This window comes from Thunnus maccoyii, chromosome 9, assembly GCF_910596095.1.
Source record: "Thunnus maccoyii chromosome 9, fThuMac1.1, whole genome shotgun sequence".
NCBI classification, from domain to species: Eukaryota; Metazoa; Chordata; class Actinopteri; order Scombriformes; family Scombridae; genus Thunnus; species Thunnus maccoyii.
In genome coordinates this window covers 32,696,402-32,716,031 of record NC_056541.1, presented here as the reverse complement: position 1 = coordinate 32,716,031, position 19,630 = coordinate 32,696,402, and the positions used below count along the sequence as shown (strand labels likewise).

Sequence of the window (19,630 nt, the reverse complement as noted above, 5' to 3'; positions counted from 1 at the left end):
ATGTGCTTCAAATAGATCAACAAAGCAAAATCTCAGTGTCAATGTATATACTAATTTGATTTGTTACTCCTGTGGATAACACTACTTTAAATCCCCCCTATTTAGTTTTTATAAGCAGCACCGATTTTTGAGTTTATCTTTGTTCTATAGAGTTTAATTTGTTACATAGAAGAGTAGCTGGCAGCTTGCTTTGTTTGCCTTATCATATGGTGTTATGGGGCAGCCTCATTATAATTACAGTTTTCTTTATCAAAGGATGACGGGACGCTCTCAAGTCATGCCACTGAAGTTCTGCACCCTGGATGATCCAATGTCTTCATCAGCACACTCTCTCCATAACTTTCAGGACCATCATCAGGACATCTGGCAGTTCTTCATCCTCTGTAAATGGTAAATGGACTGTACTTGTATAGCGCCTTTCTAGTCTTCCAACCACTCAAAGCGCTTTTTACACTACGAATCACATTCACCCATTCACACACATTCATACGCTGAATGGGTACAGGGGCTACCATGCAAGGTCCCAACCTGCCCATCAGAGGAAGCTAAGCATTCACACACATTCATACACTGATGGCACAGCCATCAGGAGCAATTTTGGGGTTAAGTATCTTGCCCAAGGACACATCGGCACTGGAGGAGCCGGGAATCGAACCGCCAATCTTCCGATTAGTGGACGACCCGCTCTACCTCCTGAGCCACAGCCGCCCAGGAGTCCCTCTGTGAGGAGGGACTCACAGAGGGACTCACCATCTCCCCTGCCTCAACTCTCCACCCAGTCAACTCAGGCAGCAAGTGAACAGTCAGTTGGTGAAGTTGATGTGTTGGAAACAGGAAAAATGGGCAAGCGTAAGGATCTGAGTGACTTTGACAAGGGCCAAATTGTGATGGCTAGACAACTGGGTCAGAGCATCTCCAAATGGCAGGTCTTGTGGTCAGTGGTTAGTAAAAGTGGTCCAAAGAAGGACAACCAGTGATCCCGCAACAGGGTCATGGGCGCCCAAGGCTCATGGATGTATGTAGGGAGCGAAGGGTAGCCTGTCTGGTCTGATCCCACAGGAAAGCTACTGTAGCATAGATTGCTGAAACAGATTATGCTGGCTATGACAGACAGGTGTCCGAACACACAGTGCATTGCAGATTGCTGCGTATGGGGCTGTATTCACTGCTTAAAGCGCCTACAATGGGCACGTGAGCATCAGAACTGAACCATGGTGCAATGGTAGAAGGTGGCCTGTTCTGATGAGTCAAGTTTTCTTTTACATCATGTGGACGGCCGGGTGTGTGTGCGTCGTTTACCTAGGGAACAGATGGCACCAGGATGCACTATGGGAAGAAGGCAGGCTGGCAGAGGCAGTGTGATGCTCTGAGCAAAGTTCTGCTGGGAAACCTTGGGTCCTGGCATTCATGTGGATGTTACTTACGTACCACCTACCTAAACATTGTTGCAGACCAGGTACACCCCTTCATAGAAACAGTATTCCCTGATGCCAGTGAGCTCTTTCAGCAGGATAACGCACCACTGCATTTTTCAGGAATGGTTTGAGTAACGTCACAAAGAGTTCTAGGTGTTGCTTTGGCCTCCAAATTCCCCAGATCTCAAGCCAATTGAGCATCTGTGGGATGTGCTGGAAAAGTAAGTCCGATCCATGGAGGCCCCACCTCACAACTTACAGGACTTAAAGGATCTGCTGCTAACGTCTTAGTGCCAGATACCAGAGGACAACCTCAGAGGTCTTTTGGAGTCCACGCATCAACGGGTCAGAGGTGTTTTGGCGGCACAAGGGGGACCTACACAATAGTTTTAATGTTGTGGCTGATATATATATATATATAAACAATTAATAAATGGTTTATAACACTATATTGTAGTTGAAAGCAGATATAAGGACATTGTAAATGCTTATTAATATACAGTATTTCTCAACAATTACAACTTCTACCATGAGGACATATTTTGCATAACTGCAACTAATAATATTTTACATTATATCTTCTCCTGTGGGCACTTAAGTCTGTCCACAGGATGAGTCATAGCTGTTGACAAAAACATTAATATACACTCCATTCCACTCCACTCCATTTACAACTAAATTGTCGTGTGTTAAACCATTTAAATTAAATGTTTTCATACTGCTTATAAATGCTACTCTATGCTATGCTATAAACTATGGGGGACATAATGTAAAGTGTATTGAGCATTTAAATGTGTGATACGTTCAAAACCAAATTAAACAAACCAAAAAAAAAAAAAAAAAACAAATTAAAAAATCTGCTAAAAACTACTCAGCTCTGTAACCACTGAATCTAAATGTCATCTCATGGTCTTCTCATGAATGCAAATAATCTTGCTTTTAATTTGACAAGCTTACATTATTAATTTCTAGTTGACATTGTGGGTGTATGTGATGTGCTATTGTGTGTAGCTTTATATTTTGTATAATGTGTCCTGTGTGTTTTCTGCTTTGTACGGTTTGTTATTGTCCCGTTATATGTTTTAATTGTAAGGGACTGCAGATGAAAATTAGTTTAAGCTAACTCTGGTGCATCACATCAAATGTTAACATTTATGTTTAACACTGTACATGGTTTTGGGGGGCTAAAAACTTCTGATAGTGGAAATCTTGGACCCTTAGGCCACCATGACACTTCAAAACATGTCATCTACAATGACGCTCAAGAAATGTCACCTTTGCTTAGACAGCTGGAAAATTATGTGAGAAAATAAAATAAATTGTTTTCTCATTTTTAAAAGTACTATAGAGAATTACCAGACATTCCGGCATCCTGGTGGTTAAGACACATATAACAGCAATGAGTTGGATTCCAGCTTGGGATGTTTCTCCACATTTCATGTCTGCCTCTACACTGTTTGCTATCCAATAAAGGCAAAATTGCACCACCAAAAAGAGAAAAAAATTAATAAATCATAATCACAGACATAAAAATGGAAGGGGGAATTATTACTTTTATTTTACATATTTTAACTGATTTTTGTCACAAAGTGTGAGGTTTGGCTTGTTAGCTTTGATCAGGCTGTTTCATCAAAGCATAATTCTAGTTTATTGCAATTTGGGTTACTTATTTTTACAGTTTTTGTTATCATTTCTGTCTGTTGTGATAACACTGTGTTCACTAAACTAATTACTGAGATTTGGGAACATGGTGACATCACTGCAATGACATCAGACAAGGCAGGACTCAGATGATCAGACCCAAATAAGAGCCAAGTTGTATTAAACTGGAATGATCCTTTAATACTAATATGTTGTGTTGTTTTTTTTTTTTAAAAAAATACAGCTATACTGCTTTCAGGTATATTGACGAATGCATACGGGTGTGAGGCAAAGCTGAATTTTTGAAATTAGAGCTGGATTAGGTTGTGTGTTGTGTGTGAAACATGCGTGTAGGTTAGTGTCTGTGTGGTTTCCAGTAGTGTGTGAGAGGTCCTCACAGTTTGTGTGTGTGTGTGTGTGTGTGTGTGTGTATTGTGCATGTGGATGTGGTGTGCATATCTATTCCTGGGCCGGGGGATCCTCTCCTGCAGGTCTAATTACTTTAATGAGGGATGTCTCCCTCTCTATCAGCCCTACCCAAGGGTACACATTAACATTCCCCCCACATAGTCATACACAGCAACACTCACAATTAACCACAAATTCATCAGCAGAGTAAATACTCTCTCTTGCCTCCGTGTGAAACTTACTCTTCTTTTAAACTCTTACTTCCGTGAGAAAGCAAGCCCTCCTCCATCTCCTCCGCCACCCCCCCCTTGAGTCAAGTGATTCAGCCCAGACTCGACTTGATTCCTGGGGTACTTTAAGTCTGTCTGCCTTCATTTCCAGTAGACACTTAAAGGTGAGAAGACACCAGAGTTTTTTTTAACAGATCAGAAAATATGCAATTGAGTCATTATTCGGCTGTGCTATATCACTCTCACCCATGCGTCCAATTTAGAATCCAAGAAAGTGGCTGACAGCTGGATATCTAATGATGTTTCTGTTGTGACCCGCAACTATTACCCGTGCCATGTGTGTGTGTTTGTGGGTTTCCAAGCGTGTGTCTGTTTGAGTGACTGTGTATTAAGCTTCAGAGAGCAGTCTAGCGTTGCCAAGAGACAGTACAGGCACCACTAAGGGCCACAGCTTTATTCATGAGAGAGAAATGGAAGAAAAATGGAAATGGGAGGGTTAGTTATTTAAACTGATCTGATGAGTAAAGCCCAAGGATGTGAAATAAACACGTTGAAACTTGGACGTTCTCCCTCTGCTTGTCAGTGCTCAGTCAGAGCTGCGGCTCGTGTCTGCCATCTAGTGGTCAAAATTGGGATCTGCAACACAGAGGACAGTCAGAGAGAACAGGCGGAGACAGAAGTTGTGACCCTAAGTTCCAAAAAACATTCCTCCTTTTTTCTAGAAAACATGTGGGTCAGTAAGAGACAACAGAAAGTCATCTTTGAAGTCACCTCTGAGTGATTTTGTATATGTATTTGTCAAATGGCATAAACTTCAATAATCAATCATTAACAAGTCATCTACAAATTCAAGGATGCAGTCACTGCTAAACTGCAGCTAGGTATCATGGGAAAAAGCATGCCAGCACACTGACAAAAACAAAACTAGAGGGAGTTCTTCAGATGCAAGAAATTATTGATTTATAACACTTACAAAATGTGAAATAATATGACATGAAAGTGAATGTTTTGGTCATAGGATCATTGCACAATGTACAGACCATGTAATTCTAGAGACTTAAGTAAATAGGTAGTTTAATTACAGCTTCCAACGCCACTGATTTCATGCATAAAGGACAGTTTAGTAGTCAGGAGGAGTCAGTTTGCGAAGACAGTATAATATGTGCTGTTATGAAATCTGAGAAAATAACTGATGATGTCATCAGGATTGGGCTTGAAGACTGCAAATTTTTAACAGAGAGCGTGCGTTTCAAACTGGGGGTTGAGAGACATGGGCATTTAAAAGACAGAGGATGATGATAAGATGTCTTTGGTTGCATCATGGGGAGTGTAGGATCCATTGTTGTCAGAGTTGTCAGGATATTTGTGCCTCTGCTGTTTGCTGACATCTGATGAGTCCTCCAACTTTACAGTCGTGCAGTACTGAATCACTGGATGACAAAAAATCCTTCATTGTCAATGCTACACCTTTAGATTCATCAAACAGTGTAACTTCAATGACTATTAAAGCCTGTTTTTTGTTCTCTTTTTTGCTAAAAGTTTCAACCTTTTTCATAATGGTAGCTAATTCTCAAAAATTGATGTCTTCTTGATGTCATCTCTCCAAGAGGAGATTTTCCTCACAAATTGGAGACAAAACAAAACAAAACTTCTTTCCAGTTGCATTGTCTGAGACATGATATTTGGGGGGCATGTAGAGACTCATATATACCTTTTATATATTATAATATTTAAAATATTACATATATGAAATACAACTACTACTTTATTACTATTTATAACACAGGTCACAGGAGTGCACAGATGGCAATGAACAGCAATCTTTTATTAAACACATATTCCAGCCTTCTGTTTAGGATATATACAATCTCTCTTTCCCCCATGCTTCCTGTCTGTCTCAGCTAACAATAAAAAAAGGCTAAAATGCAAAAATATCTTAAAAAATGCAACATATATTAAAGAATTTTTTAAAAAGTGGCTCTGTGAGGCTGTATTTGCAGGCACAGAGGTGCTTTCATTTAAATGCTAACCTCAGCATGCTAACATACTCACAATGACCATGTTAAAATGTTGATATTTAGCAGGTACTTATTAGCACTAAACACACAAAGTACAGCTGAGGCTAATGGGAATGTCATTATCTATTCAGGTAGCCTATTTAGTCATAAACCAAAACATTGGTCTGATGATGGTGCTATAGAAGAAAAGTTCAGAGATCATCATATTCATAAGGATTCATCCTCAATGGCATTCCATCCAACAGATGTTCAGACATTTCATTCTGAGCAGCTATGTATCATGGGAAAAAGCATGCCAGCACATTGACAAAAACAAAACCTCACGCTTTGGAAACATGCCCCACTATCTCAGACCCAAGCTAATGCTAGCTTACTGGGAACACTGAGTGCTGCACACTAGCTAAATTGTGCTAACAGGGCAGGTAACATTAAATTTATGAAATATTGCATGACAGAATCATGTGAGGGTCTTGTTGGTTGAACTTCAGGACTACAAACACAGTAGAACTGCGAGAAAAATCACCATTTATTCTTTAAACAGAGGCTTTGAAAGTCAGAGACAGCACGAGTCCCGGAGCAGGGAGACCATCAGGTGAGCCAACTGTCAATCACAGCTGTCAATCACACAGCAGACATCAAAGCTACTATAAGTCTTCATATCTTATTGACGGAGCAATACTTTTCAAACCAACAGCATACTTACTATGGTGTGTTCTGACCATAGACTGTATGTAAAGGTTGTGTTTGTGCTTGCTTGTGTGACGTCCATTGCAACCAGAGTCTGTGCAGTAGAGTTGGGGGGTGGGATGATGGCCTGCGAGACACGCCCCCTCAACTTGACTGACAGCCATCCTGCCACTGAGAGCCGAGTGAACCCAGGAGCCATGATGGAGGCAAAAACCAGCCGGTAACTAGCAGCTACAGCTGGTAGTGAATCACAACAGCATCTTCAATTAGCATCTGTCAATCACAGCTGTCAATCATGACATCACACTCCCTTTTTACATGATCAAACAACTAATTTAAAGCAAACTTATCAGAAAAATGAACCCCTGAACAAACATCACTGTCAAAAGAACTACCTAAAATGACAGAAACCATCTTTAGGAAAAATGTATTTGATATGCACTTTGATTTTTTATTTTGGTCCATTTCCCATCCGCTAACATGTGGGGCAGAATTTATGACCTATACTGCAACCAACCACCAGGGGGTGATCAAGATATTTTGGCTTCACTTTTGTTTAGCTGTCATGTCGTCCATAAAGTCTTTCGTTCCGACAGAGGTCATTTGCACAAGTTTGACTTTTGTGTTTATTTGTCCCAAACACCCAATGTATCAACTGTACATTAGCCATTAGCTAGCAACAGACCATATCTGTGTGGGTGTTTCTGTGTGTTTGTGTCTGTGAACTCACAGAAAACTGTTATTTCCCTTCACTCTCTCTCCTTGCATGTTTGCAAGGTTTGATACAAAATGTTATATGTACAGTCTAGTATACCACTCAGGGCTGTAGCCAGGGCGAAACGTTAACATAAAAATTAACAGAAATTGTTGCATTTTCTTGCATCCAGAGGAGCATCATCCGCTGTCATCTCAATCTCTTCTTCCTTCTCTCAGTCCTAACTCACTCTGCTACACTGAAGGTCTTTTACTGTTCTTCCTCAGTTGCTTTAAAAGCTATTAATAAAGACAAATACATGCTAAATATATCACAGTAAATTGTAATAAATGTGTTAAGTTCAACATATATTAAACATGTTAAAAAGCCTATTTCAATAGTGATTTCACATTAGTAACAATAACCCATAGGCAGGGAAGCAGTATTATTTGATCATATTATGCCTTGTCTTCATGGTCCTTTAAAGTTGAATTTTATAGTCTTTATTATTTTACATATTGAAATTATGATATTAAGAACCAGAGAGTTTAGGATGTTAACACTGCAGTGCTTAAGATTTCAGATTAGATGTATAACAAGCAACTGAGGCAAACGCTAAAATCACACTGAGAGGCAGGGATCCGTTACAGGAAGCCTTCAAAAGACTGTAAAACAACAGGAAAAAAAAGCAGTGTGATCCATGTCTGTTTGTTCAGTCTCCAAAAATTAACGAATCCAACAAACAAACTCAGTCTGATCTTTGGAAAATATTCATGTAGCATTCACAGATGCTCAGTCAGAGGACTCTGGCATGCTGGTTGCTATGGAAAGTCTTCAGATTCAACTCTAACAGTGAAATAACATTAAAGATTTAGTTTTGCTTCATGTTTTGTACAATTGCAGTTGGTTATCATGACTAATAATGTGAGGTAAAATAACCCAGTGCTGTTATTCTACATGTTGGCTACACTATGCAGGACCAAGCAAACACTGTCATGTTTAAGAAATTGTATGAATGCTTGAAAGTTATTCACTCATATTGATGTTTAATGTTGATTTTTAAGACAATAGCACAGCACTACAGACTACAGTATAAAAATCACTTTCATTTGCAGGGAGAACCAAAATAGAGTAGCCTGTGGTAAAAAAAATACTGAGGTCCAGACCTCAGGACCTCGGGGACTTCAACGGTGGCCACTGTTACTGGTGGAAACACTACTGACTAAATGCTTAAATGAATATGGAGTTTAATCTGCTCTTTTTGGACACATAAGCTGTAATGTTTAGAAGTTTTTTGAAGATGGGGGGAAACTGTAATATTTTTGGTTATCAGTGATAACACAAATAGATATCTGCTTCTGAAACTTCTCTCACCACATCAATATAAAGGAGGTCAAAGGCATTTAGCATTCATATTATTTCTCCTCACTGTTGAAGACCATGAGTGGACCTTGAGTGTAAACTATTTTGTCACATAAATGGAGTTTAGTTTGTGGTGCTCAATAGGCCATGAAACATATTTTACATCTGCGTAATCTAGAAGTAAAAAATCCTTACTCACGCATTCAATAACCTGTATTTTTCCTCAAACTTAAGCAGATTCAGAAGATATTCCAGGAGGAAACCGATTTGGCAAAAGAGAAAAGTGAGTCAATTTTTATTCTCTGTTGTACATTATTTAATCACTTAATAATAATATATATATACACACACACACACACACACATATATATATGTATGTGTGTATATGTATGTATATATACTTTATTCAAAAAGCACTTTCTCAAAATTTAAAAAACAACACAGTGATATAGCAAAAGTGATTGGTGCAAACCCAAGCAGAGGTTCAAAGTGACATGGAGCAAAGAGACCACTTAATGCAGAAATGCAAACATAGGAAACATTGTTTTTAGTATAGATTTTAAGGGAGTAGTTTTAAATCTAGATTGTGGAACTGCTAATTGAGTGCAGGTATATGTGGCAGACCATGGAGTGCTTTAAAAGTAATGAGTAAAACCTTAAAATCTATTCTGAAATCAAATGGAAGATGATGCAAAGAGGCTAAAATGTGAATTATGTGATCTCTCTTGTTTTATTCCAGTGAACCAACTGGCTTCAGTGTTCTGTATAAGTTTGACACTCAGGCAGGTAAACAGAAAGTTACAATAATCAATTCTGGAGAAGATGAAAACATGAATAAAAGTGAAGTGATTATTTATAATTGAAATGCCTCAACAAAGCAATATACACTGAATATTCTGGTGCACAGATGGTAATGATTTGGAATGATTATTTAAATTAATGTTCAAAGTTAGGTAACAGTGAAGACTGACTGGTGTTTAATTTGTTTGATCTAGTAGGTTATAGCTACATGTGCTTTATAAGTAATCTGTGAATTTAGTCATGCACATGATGATCTGAAAATCTCATTATGTATGCTATGTGAACTGGACTCTTTGTAGTATTGTTTGAAATATATATGCTGCCTTCTGGATCTGGTTTATGTATGTATGCATGACACAATAATAAAAAACCATTATAATAAGTATAAATATTATAGTTTGGTTCTAATGCTACAATACTGTATCATAACTGACCAGCACATATCCAACAGTAAAATTATTTTTATGAATAGTGTTGGAACTTACTGTTTTGTTTAAAAAAAAAAAAAAAAAATACAACCCAAAATGAATTTGCAAGGCAAACAATAAGAGCAAAACACATAGTAGAATATCAAATGTTCCCTAATCCAGCCTTTGTCAGGCACAGTTGAGATAGGGGGACTTTACAGAGAAAGCCCACCTGGCTAAATGAATAGGCAATGTTGTCAGGGTTTAGAAGAGTCAGTCGGCTGTGAGGCTGCCGTATAATACAGCGGCTGTCAGCGCTGACAAGTCTCAGAAACACACACTTCTAATCTCAACCCCCCTTTCTTCTCCCCCTCAACCATAACACACAGAAAAAATGACACCCTGCGCAAATATTAAACATCTTCCAAGGCCTATTCCAACATCTTCTTTTCTCTAACACTGTTTTACCCCCCTCCCCCTTCCCCATTCCCTCTCTCCATATCTCTCTCCCATCTTGTCTTGTTCTTGTCTCCTCAGAATCTCTGGCAGCCGGATCATCTCCGTCTCTTAGTGTCAATTAAAAGTGAAATATCTGCATTTGTCAACATATCATTTGTGGTGGGCCCGTGATGCACTGCTGATTTGTCGGCCGATTCCTGACACCAGGGAGGGAATGCCGAGGCGGCAGTGTCCCTCATTAGACCTGGAGCTGGCACCATGATGGCTGACACCGCCGGGAGGCTTCGCTCCCCGTCGACATGATACTAACCCGGGAACAGGCCTCGTCTGTCAGTCCTGTCACTTGCCAGCCAGCCATCCAGTCAGGGAGAGCGAGGGGCAGATGGGTGGAGGAGGAGGTGCACAAGGGTGGGTGGGAGGCAGAGTGGGAGGGTGCACTGTGCACCCTAGTCTGAGACCCAGGGAGGGAGAGACTATATTAAAATTTATTTGTACAGCACAATGTCAGTATATATGTCATCATGTCCGAAGGACATGTGGTCCGTGGTTGACACTTTAGTGCAGTGAAAGCAAGTTGTAAGCTGTTCTAATCATGATTTTAACAGGGCTACACCATACACTCACAATTAAACAGAGGCAGAAATCATTCTAATAAACTAATGTACAATACAAACATAAAGCAAAAAAGATAAGGGATAAAAATAGATGATATGGCACTAATAATGATCAAGTCCTACCAGCAGATATTACAACTTTTTATTACACACTACAACATATTGTTTTTCATTTTCTGTTTTTCATTTCTTTGACCTTTGCCATTACGGTGGGTCTGAGCTGTAAAGTTTCTGGTACTTCAGGAAAGACATTTTGGCCTTGTGTTAGAAGAAAGTCAGGTGGGCTTTGTGTATTGGGAATTATCTTCTGAGGAGCATGAATACATACATGGAGTTAGGTATATGGCAGGTTGTTTTTGAGACAATATGCGTGAGCAAAAACACCATTCTAATGAAAAATGGTCGAATTGGCCAGATAATGACTGAAGCCTGAAGAAACCAGAGGGTTCATAAGTGAAACTTTAGAATACTTTATTAACATAGAAAATAGAATAACATAATGGAAACATTCAACTTTGCAAACATGCTTTATCTGCCTAACAAAACAATACAAGTTAACTTGCCTTACAACTTATTAAAATAATGTAAATAAAACTAAAAGCTGTAACTACAATCACATCAAATTCCTTTGGCCATCTCTCAGTTTTAGATTTTGAAATCTGAGTAAAAAGTGAAAAATTGTAAACCAGCCATCTTTATTTATATCTATACAGTAGGGTCCAAAAGTCTAGAGACCACTTTTCCAGAATGGGAAAGACTTTTGGACTACCATATATATAAAAACCTCTTCATTTATCTTACAGACTACATTATATTCTGTGCTTAGTTTACATATCACTAGATTCACTAGTTTTCTTTATGAAACGACACTAGTGTTAGTGGGTAACTAGCCTTTTGTTGCTACTCTGTTTACTTAGCTTTGTGATTAGCCCAACTTAGCAGTTAGCTTTGTGAATCCATAGTTAAAGCTGCCTCACTAAAACGATGATGTGTGATGACTGTGCTTCAGTTGCAGACAGGATGTCTCTAGAGAGAAGTGCGCATGAGTTAGAGCAGCTTTTTTCGGCTAGGGTTACTTTAGCCCTGCTAATGATAGCACTAGCATAGCCTCGTCAGCAGATGCGGCAGAGTTTGTCCCTTTTCACCAACCTGGGTTCACTGTTTACCCAGGGACAGAGGCTAATCTGAGGGTGCTGCATTATCATCATATTGCTTTCATGCCCCTCAGTTCCACTCATTTTTTTCCTTTCTAGAGGGCATCCACTTGCTTTAGCGGTAGCTCAAACAATGCTTTGCAGTAGGAAATCTGACTTTGACATGCAAGGCAAAAACTGACTGGCTGTTGTCACGTTTATTTCTGCTGTGCAACAAGCTGCTAGATCTATCCATATCGAGTTAAAAAATGTTTGAAGTTTATCATCGTAATCGACATAACTTTTATTGCAATCCTGTATTGAGATCATTTTATCGCACAGCCCTATGCTCCAGTGTGTGAGGTTTTAAATTTCATCCTCTGGGACTATGAATGTGTGAACCACATATCACAGCAGTCCATCCAATAGTTGTCGAGATATTTCAATTAAAAACAACAGTGACAACCTCTTAGTGGGGAAAAATTCAAATGATCACCAAAATCATTTCAAAACATTGTATGGGAACCATTAATATCCGCACAAAATTTGGTGCCAATCCATTAAGTATATGGTGAGATATTTATTTCAGTCAGAAAACGCTTTGTGAAAAGAAAACAAAAAATCCTGCAACACTAAGTATGACTTGACTGTAAGAATCTTCTTTATTTCACCGATGCATTTATATGTCTATATACACTCTCCTGAGTCCCCATCAGTTATCCCATACTCTACTTTAATGCGGCTGCCATTTTGAATTGAACACGAGGCTGAGGTGAAGTGGAAATCCCAGAAATCAAGGTTAATAACAATGTCTTGGTCTGCTAACCTTGAGCTACCAAAATTAACAGCAATCTTACTAAAAGGCAACAGCAATTGGATAGAGGGCCTTACTAACATTGAGCTACTCGGCTGATAATACTAGCTAGCACTGTAAATACGTTTTTTGTTAAATAAGCTTCCTTAATTTTTGAGATAATAATAAACCTTTCTTGCATTCCACAAAATGGTATGTTACATAAGTTTAAGTGCAAATTGCATTTTGTATTAACCAATGTGTTCTATTCTGCTAATGCTGAGTCTGTTAATGCAATGATTGTTGAGTCAGGAAGAACAAGACAGGCAGCGTTGTGAAGGCATTTCGCTCAATAAGAATAAAAATGACCCCCCTTACATGATCCAGATAGGTGGTTACTCCAAGACAAATGAGTGTTCACTTTCAATTTTATTCTGTTTAATAATGCGCTAAATTAGCAGATACACACTTTTCAAAGCTCATGAAATTGACCTTTCCCTGCAGACGACAACATACCACAGTAAACATTAGAATACACTGAATCAAGCGTATATTTACTCATGCATCATATTAATTATAATTAACTGCACAATTAAATTATATCAAGGTAACTGGTCGATCAAGATTGTATCTGCAATGGTTCTGTTAAGTCCCAACAGGACAGGTATTGCTTCAGCTCAATTTTGCTTCAGCTCGATTTTCGTGTGGAAATATAAGTTCAAGTATAAGCACAACTCTGAGGAAATACTACGGCCTGTCTAACTGCTGAAAATCCATGAGTATAGTCACCACATTGGTGTGATTACTCTACTTATATAATCATAATACAAAAGGAGATTACACATATAAGCCTGCTCAAACCAGTCTGTTTTAATTGATAGACTTATGACTAGGAAATGATAATCGGAAAGTCCCATCATTATTTTTGCTTAATGTATTTATTTACATAAAGTACATTCTGGAGCTTTTATATGTTGACTAATTAAGAAATACATACTGACTTTTCTCACTGTTGTTTTTCCCACTGTTATCAGGTGGACTTTACATCTGAAGGTAATCTCATTGGGCAATCAAAGTGCAACTGCACAACTGGCCAAGGTCACTGCAATCATCAAACTGGATCACTCTATACTCTTGCACATTTTCTTAAACTTGGCATCAAATCAGTCCCTTCTGCAGTTAGTAAAACCTCACCGCCAAAGACATGGCATATTCCTTCACACGTGTCAGGCCTTGCCCAAAAACCTATTAATACAGCAGAAATCTCGAAATTAAAGCCACCCACAGCTAATACACCGCCAAAGACATATAAAAGGTCTTGTGATGGAGTCATACCCAACCTCTATTGCCCTGCTCCAGTTCCACTACCAAGTGATCAATTTGCTCATGACATTCAAAAAAACGTTGCTGATATTGGTAGCAACAGCCAAATGTACAAACTGCTGCTGGCATTAAGTAAACACCCAGTGGACAAAGTGGCAACAGACTTTGGAAATCTGCCCCATGGGTCATAGATGACCCACGGAGTACTTGCCCTGCCTACCACCACCATTGACCACCACCCAGTACTTCCTCTTCCACCCTAAGCCATTTAATTATGCAACAGCCCTTAATGAAAATGAGAGCTACTACTACAGTGGCATAACTGTCATCTGCTCTGATGCTGAGGCATTGGAGATAGAAACAAGGGTGCATAAGCAAGAGCTGGCACCACGTCCGCTTCCAACATCTGACTTCATCTGTTTTTAAGAGAATAGTCTCAAGGGTCGCAGACTTCGACAGCTTGGCAGTCAGTATGCAAAGACAGAAGAGAGCTGTGCGGACAAGTGCAATGAAAAAAGGGCTGCAGATGGAGCCTATTGCAGCAGCGCAATACTACTCGTCTTGATAAAAATATGTAGTAAGCCTACAGTCACTAATCATTTTCTTGCACAGCCATATCCATCGGATCGGCCGTGGCCCATACAACACTACTATAGCTGAAGACAGAAAATTAATAAAGCATTTTGATAATTATCTGTGATCTATTGAGAGATGACATATGTTAGCTGATGTATGAGGTTAGTCTTGACCAGCTTATCAGGTACACTGGTACACTAGCTTGGCTAGCTAGCTTGATAACATTACCTGAAAATATGGTCCAACATCCCTCTTTATTTTAGCAATCCATTCGCGGCGGGTGTATAGCTAACTAGGAAAGCAATGGAAAGATGCCTTTATCATTATCTGTTCTTTAGTAAGATGTACAGCATGATACACAACAGTAAGACATGTTCATCTCGCTCATTGCAACACTTCCGGAAAGCACAGGAAATTTTCAAAATGGCATATTGCGTGATATAAGCCTATTAGGGCTTGACACAGGGATCGCCAACCTCCAGAGGATGATGGACTTCCAGCACAGAAGTGAAAACTTTGACCTGCTGGTGGCGCTAGAGGAGAAGTCAGAGGATCAAGAAAGTCATTAGAATGTTTCCTCTGGGGACCCAGAATATCTGCTGTAAATTTCATGATAAACCAGCAAATAGTTGTGAATATATTACAATCTAAACTATGCATCATCCGCATGGTGGCACTAGAAGAAATGTCAGAGGATAACAAAAGTCAATAGGATTCATCCTCTGGGGAACATGAATTTCTGTATAAAATGTAATGTCAATCCATCCCATAGTTGTTGAGATCTTTCATAGTTGTTGGACCAAAGTGGTGGGCCGGCAGACAGACAACATGACCGACATTGCCATCCCCAGAGGCATGTTGCTAGTATGGCTTAAAATAAGTAGAGCACTAGAATTGCCATATGAGCCCCTAAAAGGACTGCTATGACCTGCAGGGCAAGAGTCATTTTGTAAGCTTTTAGCTAGCAAGCTTCTCCACTAGCTCAGATTACCATCTTATAGAAGCCTATAAATAATGTTAACCTACTTAACAAAGCTACCAAAAAGTAGCAGCCATCTGGCATGTTACACTCACTTTACAGGTCATAGCATTCCCTTTGGAGTATACTGAAAGGTGCCATCACATTAGCCTCTTATTTTAGAAAATTACCCCACACTCACCAGCGAAAAGGAAGTGATGTCACAATATTAATGTGAGTAATAAATAAACACTGAGCAGAGCTATCACAAACTGTAAATTTCTCTCCATTTCCAGAGTATCAGTGTGTCCACACAAATACTGATCACATGTTAATACTAGGTGTGAATGTTGTATCTTAAAAAGTGGTAAATGTGTAAAATATCAGGTAGAGGTGATAGAAATTGCACTCTAATGTATCACGTGTTTTATCTGAGTCAATAAGGTGACATTTGTTGTCAAGCTGTTACATCATATTCTTGCTTCCAGTTTCATTTAGTAAGAGCAGAATATTTCCAGAGTGTCTAATAAGGTGACTGTGTGCATCTTTCTGTCTCTCAAACAGTGATCGGCCTTTTCTAACATGGTTTGGAGTAGCAGGATGATCTCAGTGTTTCATGCCAGCATTTCTGGCTCCTCCACCCCCACACTGTGGGATCAGGGAGGAGGAAAAGGAGGTGGAGGAAGAGGAGGATGCTTGTCCTGCTTCACTTGCCATCATTAGGAGGAGAGGCGCTGACCAAGCCAGCAGCCACCCTGGGTGGGAGTCACTCAGAGACACAAAGGAATGCACCATTACAGCTTCAAAGAGAGGGAGGGAGGGAGGGGGAGTGGAGGGTGAAAAGTGCAAAGTGGGAGAGGAAGGAGGGAGGTGTTTTTTTTTTTTTAAAGGAGGGGGAATGCGGAGGAGATTTAACAGTTAAACAGATTTTCTTTTCTTTTTCTAAAGTCAGATATCAATGTTTTTGTTGGAGAGCAGTTATTACCGTTGAATTCACTCATCTCTCTATGGGTGAAGCAATATACTTCATTTTTGAACAAACTCAGAACATAGCTGTACATTCATTTCCTCCATTCTTGATATAAGGAGGTTGTCTTGTCCTCAGGGAGACAGGACTGTGTTGCAGAGATGATCTTCATATAAACGATACATTTGCTTCTTTTGTCCGACTTAAAACCCGATATAATCTTTTAAAGTTTTTTCATTTATATCACATTAGACATTATTTTCAATGTAACACCTCTCAATATGAAGTTTTGCAAAATAAATTGTTGTGTATGATATTTTCCATTCAGCCCTTTGCCCTAGACATTTCATTTCCTGTCTCATTGCTGCCTTTATGTCTACGGTAAATATTTGTTATCTTAGAAATGTGTATGCTTCTGAGTTCAGTGCTGAGGTACCAGATGATCACAGAGGTGGATTATAAAGTGTACATGCAATTTAATACAGTACAAAATAAGAAAGTAAAATCCATCAGTATTACTGTTATGTGACAGGTGTAAACTAGCTGAAGGGTATCTCTCTCTTTTATTTTGATTTTGTTCTGTATTTGGCTTTAAGTAAGTTCTTTTGGATACTTAAGAAAGAGACTAAAAAAAACAACAGATTTTCAATTCTTAGCAATCTGCTTATTCTGAGATGACGAGGAGGTTGTTTTTTTTTGTATAGTCAACAACAAGCATTAACGTGTAGGTTTAGGTGTTTAGGTTTAGGCCACAAGAACGTGGAAAAAGTCCACACACCATGTCAATGCTGACTTTTTCAATATTTAATCACTACTAAGATACTTAACCAAGATAACCAAAGTGCTGTCACTTTAAAAACATAAATCGTGCTTTTGCTGCCACAAACCAATTTTGCAGACAGAATATATTGTCAAATAAAAATATAACCTGGGTGATGTTGTTGCGAATACATAGTATATACAGCAAAGACTTACAAATTAGTAGTTTATAAAAGCTCATTGACTCACTTCTGTCATTTACAGGTGCTGTTGCTACCTGCGTATGAAGTGTATGATAGGCTAACATTACATATCTGAAACAAAACATGGTGCCTGTGTCATCATGTTTGAGCAAATATATTTCATTCAATATTTTCAGGCTTTCATTCCATATTCCAAAGTTTCAATCTTCTTACAAATAATTTCCTGGGAAAAAAAAGAAACTGTGTAATTTTACAAAATGAAAACACTTTCCATTCAGATGATTTATCTCTTTCGTGTTTTATTATTCCTTGAACACTGTATAAGACAGATTTCATACCCACTGACCTTCACTCCAAAAAGAAAAGTGCCATTTCCCTCTATATACATAAAATTACAGTTTAACTATCCACTCTGATTGAAAGTATACATCTCACTTTACAGACACATAAAAAAATCCTCGCCATATAGACGTGTTCACAGTACCAATGAAGAATTTTATTCCAAAATGAGATATCCACTTTTTGAAAGCAGTGGTGACTGTTTAAAAATGACTGGCAGCCTGGAAACACTTCAAATTAAAGAACATGTTTGATACATTAGAAGTCTCAGATTGACCCAATAGTAACTCTCTCACAGGCAGAATCCTGTCTTTCAAAAACTCAACAGGGGATGATTATTATTTCTAAAGTGAATATATAATACTTTGGAATATAACTCCTCATTCACTGATCTACAGTGTGCTGTACATGGTACAGCTTAAGTAAAAACAACTCCAGTGAAATCACTACCATTCTGTACATAGCTGGAATATTCATATTTCCTGTATACATGATTCGTTGTATAAGTCATAGTTTTGTATAACACTTTTTGCCTGTGTAATTTAACAGCATTTCAATACCAGCAGAGCTGCGTCCCTGTACACGTCTAATGGTGAGTTTCTGTCAGTGACCTCTCCTTTGAAAATCAGTCAACACAAAGGCTGTTATCTGTCTGAACAGGAACAAGTAACATCAAAACAATCAGAGGATGCTTGTGTTTGATGGGATGCAGGAGAACATGAAGGCACATACTGTACTAGCACTAACTACCTGTATGTTCCCTGCAATCGTTTTAAAGGGACACTAAGTGATTTCTGACCTTTATGGAATACTCCAGGCAGCCAGCAGGCGCAACAATAGAGAAGCAGCTGCATGCTGGGAGAATACAGAATACCCTCACTAACTATAACCAGAAACATGCACTTTCCCCAGACACACCCAACTGCGAGTGCATTTAGTTTCTGGAAGTCCCAAACCAACATCTTAAGCTATAGAGGACTGAAACTGAGATGATGAATAAAGAAGCCACTTTATGAGGAGATACCCTCATACCCTCATAGATGCACCTCATGGCCAGAAGTATATGGACACCCCAACAGTACACCCATATCTAACTACTGAATATTTCATTCCAAAACCATGATAATCAATCTGCTGCTATAACAACCTGCACTCTCCTGGTTTCAGAATTTCCACCACATTTGGGATATTGGAACCTGGCTACAGGGATTTTCTCCCATTCATTCACAAGAACATTAGAGAAGTCCAACTCTGATGTTGGGTGATGAGGTCTGGCACCCTGTCAGCGTTCCAGTTCATCCCAAAGCTGTTGGATGTCAAGTTCTTGCTCAGACTGAAAACCATTTGTCATGTTGTCATGTTGAAACAGGAAAAGGGACAAACACAAACTGTTGCCACAACATTGGAAGAACACCACTGTCTTAGGTATCACTGTGTGCTGTAACATTAAGAGAGTATTCCGCTGATTTAGTCCTCCACTGCTGTAACACTGTTGGACTTACAATGGACAGTTGTTTTTTTTTAGGATAAAAATTGATGCAGCAAAAACAACAGAGATCTCCTTTTTTATTCCAAACGTATTTTCTTCCTTGTAAAAGCTTCAGCCTACATTACCTATGATGCAACTCAACTGCCGACAGTTGGGTTGGAGATTCAGGTGTGTAAAGGTAGTAGCGGCTAATGTAGCCTGGAGCTGCTAGCCTCAAGCAGAGATGAGGAGTGGGCTACAGAGGTCTGTAACCTCAATTCTTTCTAACTCCACACTCCCCAGATTTTTTTACTTTTCAAACTTGTAGTCTCTAAAGCCACAAAATGCTTACAAAACTTCTCTCACAAATGCAGT

General features: G+C 39.0%; 1 long non-coding RNA gene across 1 annotated transcript; it reads left to right on the top strand.

The window, feature by feature from the left end:
• The first annotated feature begins 259 nt into the window (after window positions 1-259).
• On the top strand, window positions 260-10,563 carry LOC121903353. The gene is made up of 3 exons (XR_006098021.1): window positions 260-390; window positions 8,690-8,738; window positions 10,201-10,563. It is a non-coding gene; the product is annotated as an uncharacterized LOC121903353 (long non-coding RNA).
• Window positions 10,564-19,630: the final 9,067 nt, after the last annotated feature.